At 34.9% G+C, this 14,360-nt stretch overlaps 1 protein-coding gene across 1 annotated transcript in view; it reads left to right on the top strand.

The window, feature by feature from the left end:
• Positions 1–4,896: 4,896 nt before the first annotated feature.
• Positions 4,897–14,360, top strand: part of LOC135071104 (uncharacterized) — a 53,639-nt gene continuing 44,175 nt past the window's right edge. Inside the window, exon 1 of the mRNA XM_063964867.1 lies at positions 4,897–5,013. The gene's annotated coding sequence lies outside the window, so the exon portion shown is untranslated. The remainder of the gene's footprint in view (positions 5,014–14,360) is intronic.

The raw sequence follows: 14,360 nt of genomic DNA, 5'->3' as shown, positions 1-14,360 counted from the left end.
GACTCGGAGACAAAGTTATAATGATGTTCGGAACGTCTGTTCGGGTTCTTGATAGAACACACTGTACTACGATTCCTTTTCTGTTTTCTTGGGTTGTTTGGCTTTATATTGGACAAGTAGGATAGTATTGTAGATTGGCAATATTGTATTGTTGGTAATATAATAACATATATCTTCACTGGCTCTCGTTACGTTCCAAACATAATTCACATTCATAATTCCATCAATAGTAGACTTGAAATTGCACGATAAGTAGTTACTAGATATACAGGGTGGAAACGATAAGTGTATAGTATTTAAGAATAATATTTAAATACTGTTCTAAAATCTTCGCACGATAGTCAATAGAGGGCTTTTTGATAGCGGTGGCAATTTTTGAAATGTTATTTAACACTACATTTATAATGTAATACTTGTAAAGAACTTGCATTAAAATATCCAGTCATATTCACGGTAACTTTCGTGGATTTCATTTTCGCCTCTAGTTCGCGGATATTTTGGACCACTGTACGGTTTACAGTCGTGTGTGTATTAGAAACTAAAAATATTAAACCCGGGTTCTCCCAGCGGTAATATTACTTTGTTTGTTTGTGAAATTTTACGGTGCCCTATTTTCTGCCCTGTGACATAAATTATTACGCAAATGGGAGAGTTTAAGCAACAACCTGACGTAGGTTGCATCTAATTATATTAACATAACTTACAAGGGTTAATTAACAATAATTATACAGGATTTTTATCTTTTAAAACAACATTAATTATATTTTCATTCAGTCTCCGATATGTAACTTTTAGTATTACAAAAACACTTTTCTTTAATTCAAGTGCTGATAAGATATTCGGAAAGTGGGTAGGATGTAGATTGTAGAGATATGAAAGACAGAAACTTTTATCTAAGTAAAGCTCGTGGAATAAGCGCGAATAGAATAAGTGGTTAAAACCGTGTTGAAACAATGGTTGAAACCTTCATTCCGTATTCAGTGGCTTTGCATTAGATAAAACTGTAATGCATATGATTGGACTGCATTAATGTAGATATCTCGGTAACCCGCGAAAGGGACTTTAAGAGTATCGCACCATTAGTGATTTCGAATGCGGTGTGAGTTTTTTTGAAAGAGACTTTTCAGTTTGCATACCGTGGTGAAGCGTGCGCTTTTTGATAAAGATGAAGAATGGGCGCGATTGTTTTTTGTAATGGGTCGATTCGGATCGTGATAGGCAACAAAACAGTTATCCTTTCATGGGTAGATTCATGGCAATATGATTCCCTTGGCCATTTGTACTACTCCAAGTCTACAGTGCAAAAAGCCTCCTCCAATAACAGCTCTTCAGCGACTCGCACCGCGGTCCAAGTCATAGTGGTGTGAAACGCCTAAAGATCCCGCGAAATGCAGTCTGCGGCCATTTTTATCGCAGTTCCACAGTTAACGAAGTCAGACACGCATAAAAGAGCGTTGAATTTAATGACGAGGCTTTTGGTAGACATGAGCTAAACACAAGGCTTTTGTTCTTTACGCTGCGCTCGTTAAATATTTTAGCGGGATCACAGTTCAGGGGAAACAGATGTCACTTGCACAATACCGAGTCAAAAACACGAATAAACCAGAGGAGATTTGTTGTGAAACAAATTAAAAAGTGAACATAACGTTGTTTGTCATCTACCTTCTATTTTAATACGGGGGTCAAAGCTACATCCTCCGATTGGGGCTTGTCAAAAGGTCTGAAAATTGTGATATTAGGTTTAGGATAAGTTGCATAAAGGGCGCAGGTTGCCTATTTACGTGAAATATTTTTGTTTGAATACGAATTTAGTGTGAATTTTGTAGAGCTTATTTCTATCTGGATGTTCCTTTAGATTAGACTGTGACTTTGTATTCGTGGGCATAAACAGGCTCTCTGGCTGCACTTAAGTATTCACCATGCAGTCTATGCTTAACATTATGAGATAAATAGGGGGAAAGTGGACAAAATATAACTTGAACTAAGATCAATTAAATTGACGTCTTTTATTGTAAACATTTAAACAACATTCCAGAAACCACATGATTATGAAACCGTAATTAAGCAGAAGATACTTACTCGTAATACTTTGTTCGTGCAGACAATTAACTAAGTTAAAGCTCCTACACACATTCGATGTTGGTTATAAAAGTAATGGGTGTTAGTAACCTTGACAATTTTTGGCGATTGTCGAAATACAACGGAAGCGACCTACTAGCATAAACGATGCCATTTGGAGCCGGGTTTGTAATAACCGTAAATGTTCTTCTGTAATCGTATAAATGAGCCTTTACCAGAAATATAGAATGGTACGAGTAGTTTACAAATAAAGGGGTTAGCGTAGTTCAGCATAGTTTAACAGCATATCAGAATTTGCTGGTACCTACTTATTACAATTTTATAAAATGGCACTTCAAATTGATTGATTCCACTTGATGTTCCGTCTTCTGTACTACGTAACGTAAACCATTTGAACGATTCGCTTGTTGTTTCGTTTTAATGAGCAAATCCTTAGAGCTGACGATGCATAATATCGGCGGAACGTTTTCTTACCTGCTCGAATGTTATCCAATTACGCGATATAAGAAATTGCTTGATCTTCCAAAGGCCCTCAAATTGAAGTAAATGAGAGCTGGCGGGCTCGAGCTCGTGTGATCGCGCCGCGCCCGCTCCACCCAGATTATCTTTTTCATCTTCGTGGCATTTCGTTACCCTTAATGAAATCCAGTCAAAGGAAAGAAAGAATTTAATTTAAGACGAATCAGAAAATATTCAGCTGCCGCTCGCTAGTTATAAATCATTTGAATGCTAATAAATTCGACTAGCCCCCAGGCCCCAGGTGGGTACAGAATTTCTTCCTGCTCCATCTTTGTTTTCAGGAAAAATTGAATAATATTCTGGTCTTTATTATTAAATTCTTTCATAAAGCCACTGACGGCTTTGGGGATTTTCTTTAATATCGTAATGGAATTTCATTTGTCTGGTGGTTCAGAGGCAGGGTTAAGTACAAAATATCCATTTTGCTTTTTAAGTTTATAACTTTTTAATTGTATTGGCTAGGCTTATTTGGAACGGACTGTTTGAGTAGTCTTGTACGAGTAAGATTAGTAATAAAGTAAATAGGATGAAAGTTACGTGTTTCTTAGGGGCACGTACCTAACGGTGATCTTTGCCAGTGTTAGCTTCTTTGTACGTGAGCCTAAATAGCTGCACGAACGACTACATAGGTATAACAAAAAATATAAGATATCCTTATTCTATTGAGTCAGAAATACACGTGTAAGTTCTTTTTGTGAAATAGATTATGTCAGTAAATAGATATAGTAATGAAATGTTTCCTTTTCATGTAATTTACTTTATAATTATGTAGTTACCTATTAGCCAACAAACAAATAAATATAGAAATACAACTAAATATGAAAGATAGATAACTAATAAAATACATACAAACGCACGTGACGTTGGACGCGAATGGCCTACATGTAATGCTTGGGAAAGCACAGACCTGATAAACCATCCGATATTTTATTTTTATGGCCCCAATAAAATGTTTTTGCTTGTTGTTTGCACTGCTATGCTATGACCATTTTATCCGTCATTACTATTGAGCACGTATCTATACAATATTTCGAGTAATAAGTAAGTATAACTACAGATATTATGTAAAGGGATACCTACGATTTTTATACTATTGATAGTGAAATCCTATCAATAGGGTAAAAGTACCGGTTTTTGCCATCTTTGCATCGTTTTTGGCCACTCTAACATGTTACAGTATATAAAATCAAAATAATATTTTTATAGGTTATCCATCTTTCATATCATTTATATTAATTTTCAGTCTTCCTCTTCAATCTATTTTTTATGACTAAGTATGTTTTTTTATATTAGAGTATTTTTGATACTCATTTCACTCTAAGTGACCAAAACGGTACAGTTGCCACATACAGAATACTACTCTACCCTATTATAAGTTAAATTAAGTTTTGCAACTTCGTAGATTGTTGCATTCGATTTTTAAAAGGGTTGAAAAAGTTATAGTGAAGTTACGATATCCTGTGTGCTTACCATGAGTTTACGTTAGGTGCGCTCGCTAGCGAGTACGTCAAAAAAATCTATGAAGATTTTATTTCTTGAAAGTAGCCGCTAGGGGCGCTGCACAATATGTCATACATTTTAATGTCATTTTTTTACGCAGTCGGTAGCGAGCACACCTAACGTAAACTCATGGTAGGCACACTGATTTAGTTCTGACATTTCTTCTAATACCCGGCCCCGATTCTGTGACCGGTCGAGCTCTTAACGACTCTACACTAAGCCCGAAGTGAGCCATTGACTGATTAAGGCACAATTTAAATTCTGTAAATCCAATTCGAAATGCATAAGCAATTAAGGTCGTGACTGTAAAGAATCGGGAAGGATAACTGGGTGAAGCCCAGGGCTAGCAGGTCGTAAGACTATATAAATAGTTTTTCTTGAAATAGGTATATTACCTATTAATGAAAAATGATTTTCTTGAAATTCGTATGTTACACTTGTACGTTAGGTAGATACTGTAAATTCGATCAAATGCAATATAAAGGCACTGAGATTCGGGGTCTTATTACAATTACATTAATAAGTAGATATTTAATATGAAAATTATATTCAAAATATTTTGTGAAATTAGATAAGAGGCTGAGGTTGCCCTTCTTTCAGCAGTGACCTTTAAGTAGCGCGTAAATAGAGCAGTGTCTCTCGCTGCGATCTCTAAACGCAGTACCTAGGCATATCCTGATTTTTTCTCAAATCAGATAATTAAAATCCGCTTCCACCCGGATAAATCCGGTTACTCGCAGCCCTGCCCCGGATGCATCCCGTCGGCCGGTGCAGCCTGCCGCCAGTCGGCCCCGGCAGCCCCTACGAGGCGGACGCGACGCGTGAGCGCGGCGCTAGTGTGTGCGAACACGTGATAAGTGCACTGTTGTCTGTGGGATGTTTTGTTTGATTGCGCTGTGAATCTCGAACTTTGCGGTAAGTTTCGAATTTTAAATAAGTTTAAAAAAAGAACTTTTTAAAACAAAAAAAAAAGATAACAATAAAGGTTATACTATTATTGCATGGAGTGAAATGTTTTCAGGGGCTGAATTAAATAAAAAACACCGCTGTAATCTGATAAAATAGGCATCATAATAAATATCTACAGACTGTACCTAAGTTAGAAATACGCGGAATGTTATCATCCAACTATTAAAGGCCGTAAGCTTCTTGAAGAGCTCTTCCCGCTATTGCGTAATTGCCTAGTTTGATTATTAAATTAATATTATCACAAGCAGTAGCTAGGGATTCGTGTTTAAGCGAAACTGGAGTAATTGTTTTAGGTAATTTCGCGGTTGAAATTCCATTAATGATTTTTGAGCCACGTAGTTTCATTTCTAATAGTTTAAATAAGTTAAGTGTTGTTAAGATTGTCATACTACAAGAAAGTTAGAAAAATGACGAATTTTCCGTCATTTACTCGTAGTTAGAGCTTGAGTTTATGTCCATAACTAAGTAATTTAATTAGTTATTAAGTTTACCTTTTTTACATCGGTAAATGGTATCATATAAAACCATAATTAAAATAACAAAGGTTGTCTTGTCTATCCGTTTGTGAATTGTCCTGCCACTAATTTTGCTACCTCCTGAAGAAACTTAAGTGCAATGCGCACAACCTTAAATAATAATTAATTACTTACACATTATTTTTTCTAAGATGTAAGAAAGGTGGTGATGAGATTAGTGCAATAATTTAACGGAAAATATCTGAAAATACGCAATAATGGTAACACACTGAAAACGAAGTCATAACGGATAAATAATCAAATACTTTTATAACAATATTGATTGTATAGACTACATAAGTTATTTATAAACATAATGATCTCTAAGGTATTGCTTGCTATCAGTAGCCTACATGCTCAATTGTTATTCCCTCTTCTATAAAAAGGGTGTAATATTAATATTCATTATTCAGTAATGTCAGATGGTGGTGGGAAGGAGGATGATTTTCGGCAAATTTGGAGATTTCCTACCTTTGAGGGGAATTCTCGTTGGTCAAATCCATTGGGAGATTTTCGCGAAAAAATTTCGAGAATTTTGTACAGCCTTGGGAAGGGAGTGAGTGATCATCAGATTTTAAATTGTAATAAAAATTTATAAAGATTTTTGTTCAGTTGGTTGTTTATTCAATTCCTAAGGCTGAGTTGCACCACCTAACTTTGACGATACCTAACCGGTGTTTTTTGTATGGAGTTTCATAGATTTTTGCCGGTTGTCAAAGTTAAAGTAAGATGGTGCAACCCAGCCTTAGTATTTTCATGAAACTACTGAACACATACACCTGTATAAATAAAAGATATGGGGGAAGTAGAGTCATCGGCGACACTATCATAGATTTCTTATTTGGAACAATTTAGGATTAATGCCGCAATTGAATATGATAATTGCATGTCAAAAAGTGTTTCTTATCTAGGATTACGATAATGCAGTTAGTATATTGTGACAGTTTATTTTTGTAATTTAGACAGATTCTTAGTTAAATCTATTTTTTGTAACTTTGCGACTTAATAGGACAATAAATCGCACGCGGTTTCATCCGTGAAAATTTATATTAGATGTCTTTTTCCTTTGGCAAAAAAGTTATCCCTTTTTACCTAGCATTAACAGAACGGTACTGGTTTTCTATTTCGAGAATAAAAGACACTGACCTACCAAAATTAGATATCATATTCAATGTCAAAGTTCAGAAAGGTGTTTCATATAAAAGCCAAATTATTTTCATCACCCTCTCATATTTCAGAACGAAGTCATGTTACCGTAGAAAATATTTTTAAAAGTATGTTTTGTTTATTAACTTGACAGATTTGTACGTAGGTAGTAATTTTTCCTGTAGAGTTCATATTCTAAGCATAAGATATTCTTGTGTGCCACCCACCTACTTTACTTTCTTTTTAATCTTGAAATAATAAGCTACAATTTACTGTATAACACATATATGGTGGCTATGCCAAATATTCACACTAAGGTAGAAGAAATGGAAATTTTTGGTCAAGTTCTCTTTAAGTATACCGTGCAAATGAGATTGTTATCAACTCTCTTTCTGTTGACGGTCCCTCATGTAGCCAATTTCGGAGTTAATGGCATCTAGAGCGGGTGATCCGACTTCACCGTTTTTTATACATCCGCATGCGTGTAAACCCTACTCTTGACAGGTCATTTAAAAAAAAAATTCTCTTCCTTCATGTCTGAGGGTCGTGGTCAGTAGTTATACTCATATTTAGAGCGGATGATCTGTCTCTACCAGTCTCTATCCATCTGTATCCGTAAACTCTAGGATACTGTTCACAGATTAATTAAAAATATCCTTAAAATTATTACGCAGCGTTTTTTTTGTTACTAATTAATAAAATCTAACCCAAAAAGCGACATCTTGTTTTTCCCTGAACTCAAATAGGCATTATGGAGGATAATTATTATCAACGATTGGAATTAGTGGCTTTACTTGTGTACTGTAATATCAGTATATTTGCTTTGTTTAATCCCACAATTAGCAAATGTTCGTGTAATGAATATTATTATGTGAATTTAGTATTCTGTGCTGGAGTCACGGATCTTTGCTGCTTGCTTGGTGTATTTAAGTTTACTTAGGTATGTCAGTTGATGGTTGAGTATAGTGTATTTAAATAGGATACGTAGAATTTGTAAACAAACAATAACTCTTCTTACGCAATCAGTAAGGAAATGAATCCTGTTTATCAGGATATTGTACAAGATTCTTGTAGGATAAATTACCTACGGGTATAACCAAAACTAAACAGAGCTAATTGACCAAATAAATCTATGAGTATGTATTGACATACGTATCTACTCATATTACTTACAATAGAAGCTATCATACCAACATTTGCCTTTTACAGGATTCGAACAGGAGACCACTGACTCAATGGACTCAGTACTAACTACTAAGCCAGCGGATCCCCGGAAATGCTATGAATTGATTTATTTGTAAAAAAAATCCCTGTATCTGTCATTATTTTTTCCGAGTCCGTGGGTACATTTCAATTATGTAGTAAAAGTTTCTTTAACATTAAAAAATTATATATCTATCAAATATCTTCAAAGCAACCTATGTAGAGCTCTACTATCATGACCATAAAAATAAAGAAATGCAACTGAACTCTAAGCCAAATGATCTTCAGCAAGAACAATGCGTCGTGCATCTAACGTCTCAAATCCCGGTCGACGACAGTGCCCCACTATACATGCCACTTAAGCTAAGTCACTTGAAACCGTGTAATTCAAATAAGCTTCTATTTACTAAATGTTCTAGTTTCTGCAGTCTCGCTTTTGGTCAAGTTAGAATTATTAAGTCTACCCGCAGACCACAGACTTTTTGTCGGCCGTATGGACATGTAAGAAGGTACGCACATTACACCGATTAGATATCGGCCGATTCTTCATACAAATTAGAATCGGGTCCAACTATCGGCCAACTAAAAGTCGGTAGCCTGCGCCTAGGCTTGAGTTGCACCACCTAACTTTAATGATAACTAACCTAACGATGAACTGACGTATCTGACGGCCGATGGGGCAGCAAGGTTCTGGAATGGAGGCCGCGTACCGGAAAACGCAGCGTGGGACGTCCACCTACAAGGTGGACCGACGACATCGTAAAGGTAGCAGGGAAGCGCTGGACGCAGGCCGCTACCAATCGATCAACGTGGAAAGCATTAGGGGAGGCCTATGTTCAACAGTGGACGTCCTATGGCTGAAATGATGATGATGATGAACCTAACGATAACTAACCTAATGATAACCGGTGCTTTTTGTATAGGTTTGACATATTTTTGACGTTTGTTAAAGTAAGATAGTGCAACCCAGCCTTAGAAATTAGCAAACAAACTCGTTAGTCTGCCCATGGGAGCCAAGTCCATCGTTACATTATCACCTGTCGCCTCTATCACGCACGAGAAGTCAATCTTAGAACTTTTCCTATTTACCTACTTCTGATTAATTTCGTTCCGGGTCGGAAGATAGTTTAACTTTATCCCAAGTAAAGTCTACTCTATCAATTTTTTTATAATTATTAAAAGGTTATTGGAAATTGGTACATTTTAGATAGATACTTATGTAGTCCATTAAGACCGGAATTATGAACATATTTTCAGTAGCTAGCTGTTTGGACAGCGATTTGGGACATATTTTTTATTTGTAAATATTTAGTCTAGGTAGGTAGGGTGATTGCTATAGTAATTAGCCTATACATAGTTATTGGCATATTGGATTGTTAATAAGTAAGAGACAAAAATATTTACTACATTGGTCTCTTTTCCTCTCTTAATAACTTCCATTAGGCTTGTTTCTTTTCATTTTAGGCAAGTTGGCCAATAACTATGTATTGGCTAATTACTATAGCAATCACCCTAGTTCATTTGTATTATGTACCTAACTACATAATATGTTATTTTCATGTCAAATAAAAACTAACTTTTTCAGTACCTGGCATATCACGATTTCGTGGAATATAATGTTTAGGAAAGCTCTGATATTCCTATGTATTTATAATATTATTGTTATAATATTTGTTTTCAACAAGGCATTATAGGCAGTTTCCGTTTACTGGCACCCCATTTGCGATAAAACAAAACGTATTGCCAAAAGTGCTTATCATTAGTTGGCAATATTTGTCGGGCGAAAAAATAGAAAATATTTTTATGACTATCGCGAAAACCAGTCATAAGCGGGAAAATTGAAGTAAAGCTCAGTGGAGTGTGAGATGGAGCCGCTCGATCGCAGTGTCAATTCAATACATTAATTCAAGAGCTCTTCTGGGTCCATTGGGCCAAGAATTAAAATATTGCTCGAAAGATTTTTAAACGTGCTCTCCTTTTAGAAGCTATTTACAAAATCGTGTTCTTTCGAATTCAATGACATATTTTTATGTGACAAATGAAAGTAATAAGATTTTTGTTTACTCGTAAAGGCTTGTATTTTTTATGTTATGTTTTTGATGGAATAGCATTGTCAGTACAAAAAATATGAAATAATTAGGTAGGTTCTCTTTATTTTCCGAGTAGATTGGATATGTTGTATATTTTTTATTCTATGCCTACGATACATTTTCTTAAGTTGATTAGATTAAAAAAATTGGTTTAAATAGTTCGGGTTCCTATTCATCACTAAACATTTTAACCTCTTAAATAGGTCGATTAATGTTTAGTTAAGTTATCTAATGAACACCAAAAATAAAAACCAATGAAATTCTTTCTATGAATATACATGAATCTCGACTGAACGAATCCTTTGCCTTTTAATTATTTTTATGGTTGACGAGTTAAAATGAAATTCGTATTTATTTGAGTTGGAATGTAATTAGAAAAGTAATTGTATTTCGGAGCGGGCGTAAAGTATGTACTTATTAAATTATATCCGCTTAACGATGTAAAATAAACGGTTTTCATCTATTGAAAATACATATTGTAAATGCGAATCTCAGTTTGGTTGTTGTTCCGTAGTAGTACTTAAATAATTCAATCAATTTTGATAAATATTAATTATTAGTATCTTTTTATACCTATAAATTTTATAAACTAAAGTTAAGGATGAAATATCATGAAAACGTTTGTATTTCATTGTATCATTCATGTCATTAGGTGTCTACCTAAGCTAGTGTACTGGACAAAGGTACTCTGTTGCTTGCAAGATTGCGTATATTGGTACTTAGTTATATCTTGCTGCTCAGTTTGGGCCTAATTTTGATTCAAGAACATCACCCGAATGGTTGTGACGTAAAATATGCTAAGTTAGGCCTCCCGAATTCGTCTAGCCTGGTAAAGTAAATGGTAATTATTTATAATTTTCAAATTAGCCTGGTAAATCCTTTATTTGCCTGCGGAAAATTGGAGAGAGACCGTGTTCCTTCTGTGGAGACTAAATAACCTTATGATGACAATGATGACTCGAAAGGTTCAAAAGTTGTGAGAACGTTACACAAAGTATACCTACCCAATCTTGTGTTTCTTTGTAACAAAGTAAACAAGAAAATAAACGAAAGATAAGAATTCTCTCATTTTCTATTTGTTGTTTAAAATCCAACAATGTTCATCTCGTGGCGTGTGCTAGTCCATCTAAGTAAGCGGTAGATCATTAATCTTTTTTCTAATTTACTTGTATTCTTTTTGTTGAAATGGTTTCACGTGAAAGCTCATTAGATTTTGATTGATTATTGAGTTCAGTGAATCGTTATAATGTAGAGTTCAATACTCGCGAAATACTGAAACAATGGCCAAATCAGTTATGATGCAATGCATATTAAACAATATTAGTAACTAATGAAGCTACCTGATATTATGACCAATGTTTAGCGTTCTGAAATCCATCATGTAAAGGATATTTAACTGAAATTGCGTGATTTTGTCCAAATAAGCTTTCAGTACTACAGGCTTTATAGACTTGAATCGAAGCTACGCCTCACGCCGTTAAATTCTGTTGATCGATTTTTTCCGCTTTCACAAAGCGGTAAGTTAGGTAGCGGGTTTGCACGCGCGGCTAAACATTTCGTTTGTTGACAAGAATGTCGAATTCAGCCCCACAAACATGTCTAACATGCCCGAAGTTGGCAGTCGACGTGTCAGGAACTTGTAATAAAATAAAGTTCTGCCCACGTCGGCCGCGGTGTTGGATGAACTTGATACTACATAATAATATAGTTTATAATACTTAATAGGAAACTACGAAAGTAGATACACGCTCGCCCGTAACTTGGTGTTATAAACAGAGTAATAAATTACTTATAGTGGAGATTGAGGCAGAAACAAACACGTATTCTTTCAAGAATTCAAGTGCGCATTAAGTTGAAAGTAGCGTTTTAAGGTTTATTATATTCTCACAGCTTTTCCCTCGTGAAAATAATAAAAATACCTTCTAAGGTAACTTCTAAGTTACGATGCTAAACACACGCCCACAAAGTGCAAATTACTAATATTCGAAATAGATCACGTTTAAGTATTTGCCTATTCTCTCCAGTTGAAATTTCCAAAATTACATTCTTAGCAAATCGCACTTACCTTCTATGTAAAATAAACCAATATTCCCAGCTTTCTAGACTTAGTACATAGTGCTGTGTAGTGAAGTAATTCAGGACAAGCGATGTTATTTATAGACACTACAGGGTGTGAGGCGTTTTATACTTGAACTTATAAAAGTGAACGTGAACAATACTTAGGTACCTTTGATCGCTGAGCCTTGAGCTCTAAAATAGGTATTTGAACTTATCAACATCAAAAAAGGTATAGACCTAATTTATTATGTTTTAGATATAACCATAAACTGTTTAAAAAGTGTTTCCTTTGTGAAAATTAAGCTCTTCGTAGCTTACTCAATAGCTATCTATTAAAGTACTTAGGATATTACTGAAAACTTTTGTTTTTCCGTAGCCTTCTTAATTTTTGGGTTATATTTCCTCATCGTTTTACGCACTACGTTGTTTAATAAAAAAATACAGAGATTAGCGAAGTATATACCCCAAAAAACGGCACATAGCATCTTCACATAACACTAAAAGACTTAACTGATTGTGGACATAATTTTATTCCGCTATTATTCGTAATTCCTGCCACGGTTATTGTTTCTGTTTGGCGTGGCAAACGATGTGCGTCATTTCGCAAATGTTTATTGTATTTTGTTGGAGTCGACAATAAAACTGTAATTAAAACGTTCAACTGGAACCGGTGACCGTATGAGATACCGAATCGGTGGTTGGGCACGATATGCACATAATAAATTGTCACGCGAATCAAAACTCATTATTAACCTTTCAGTTGTTCGAGCTTTTAAACAGCTATTTCGTTGTTTTTATAGCTGCTCAGTAAATAAATAGCAGCAATATTTATTTTAAGTGGTTACTTATAAGTGTCATCGTATTAATTTCACAAGTATAGGCATCTTTTTCTGTGCAATCGCGACTTCAGTAAGACGCTAAAATTGGTCCTTTTGTATAAAAAGCAAGTGAAAGGTCATTCAAATATCCAACACCTACGAGGTAGTAGGGAAATTTGAACATTCCTATACTTAGCGCAGGTATTCTTTATTCAATTTGTTCATATCAAACCGCTATGGGTACCAATTTTTCAACGTAGGCGCTCGCAAAATTCCTTCTTTGTTAGCGATCCTATACGTATCCAATTTCGTTAAGTTCGTGGAAAGGAGGAAAGTATGTAAAGCACACTATTATATCAATTTAAGGTTCAAACAACATTTGATACAGGAAGTGAGGAAAAACTTAGTAATGTTAACCACTAACCAGTGGAATTTGTCCCGAGAAAACTCAACATTTACCGACATGCTAAGTATACATATGTATAAGTAAACATTTCTTCTTAGCATTTATTATGTATGTCAAACAAATACTATGGAAACAATGATATCGTAAATGGATACGAAATTTCACAAAAAGTCGTTCCAAAACAAACATACCTACATGTGCCAAATTATTAAGACATAAGTACTAGCTGAGACTGTGCTAAACGAAACGTTTTATTCATAGATTACATTATAAAAGTCTGGAAAGTACCCAATATTACGTAAGATTCTAACGCTGTTTAGACGTGCGTTTACCTAAAAGCTTTTAACTGCCTATTAAACGAGAAAATTGAATGAATATTGATGAAATTATCCTGCTGTAATGTCTGTTTTTCATCTCGCTTGCGACGCGGTCGGTCGACTAATCGAGACTTTTATAGACGTCCATAAGTGCTAAATTATGGCCTAAAATGAAATAATAATTTTCTCATTTCGATTATGAATAATTTATTTTGTCCTTTCATAACAGCTCTACAGCGTTTCATATTAATCTATTCTAATATTATTAAGTGTATGTAAGTTTCTGAGTCATGTTTGTAGAAGATTTCTGGAACTACAGAATCGATTTTGAAAATTCTTTCACCAATAGAAAGCTACCTACATTGTTTTAGACTGACGTAAGCTTTATAAGAAATAAAGTTTTTTACGTGGTTGAAGCTGCGAGCAAGAGTTCTGTGTTGAAGGCAAAATAATAGCAATTATATTAAGTTATGAAATACAACTGCAACAGTGTTTATATTAAAAGTTGTACATTTTATTTTTGGCGTTTCACAGAGCAGTTGTGAACAAGCCTGAATATGAAAATTCTTTAAGAATTTATAATGAGAATGTTTTATAGTGAGTAAAGCTCGCACCTCCAAGCTTCGTCGCCGTTCCGAGGTAAACGTCATTTTGTTGTGGAATTAGAACAACACGATATTTCGGCGAGAAATGAGAATATGACTCAGTAAATAGCTAAGATATTACATTGTTACACGTCG

Source organism: Ostrinia nubilalis, chromosome 4 (genome assembly GCF_963855985.1).
Source record: "Ostrinia nubilalis chromosome 4, ilOstNubi1.1, whole genome shotgun sequence".
Lineage (NCBI taxonomy): Eukaryota > Metazoa > Arthropoda > Insecta > Lepidoptera > Crambidae > Ostrinia > Ostrinia nubilalis.
Note: the sequence above shows the minus strand (reverse complement) of the source record. Positions and strands in the feature narration are given on the sequence as shown.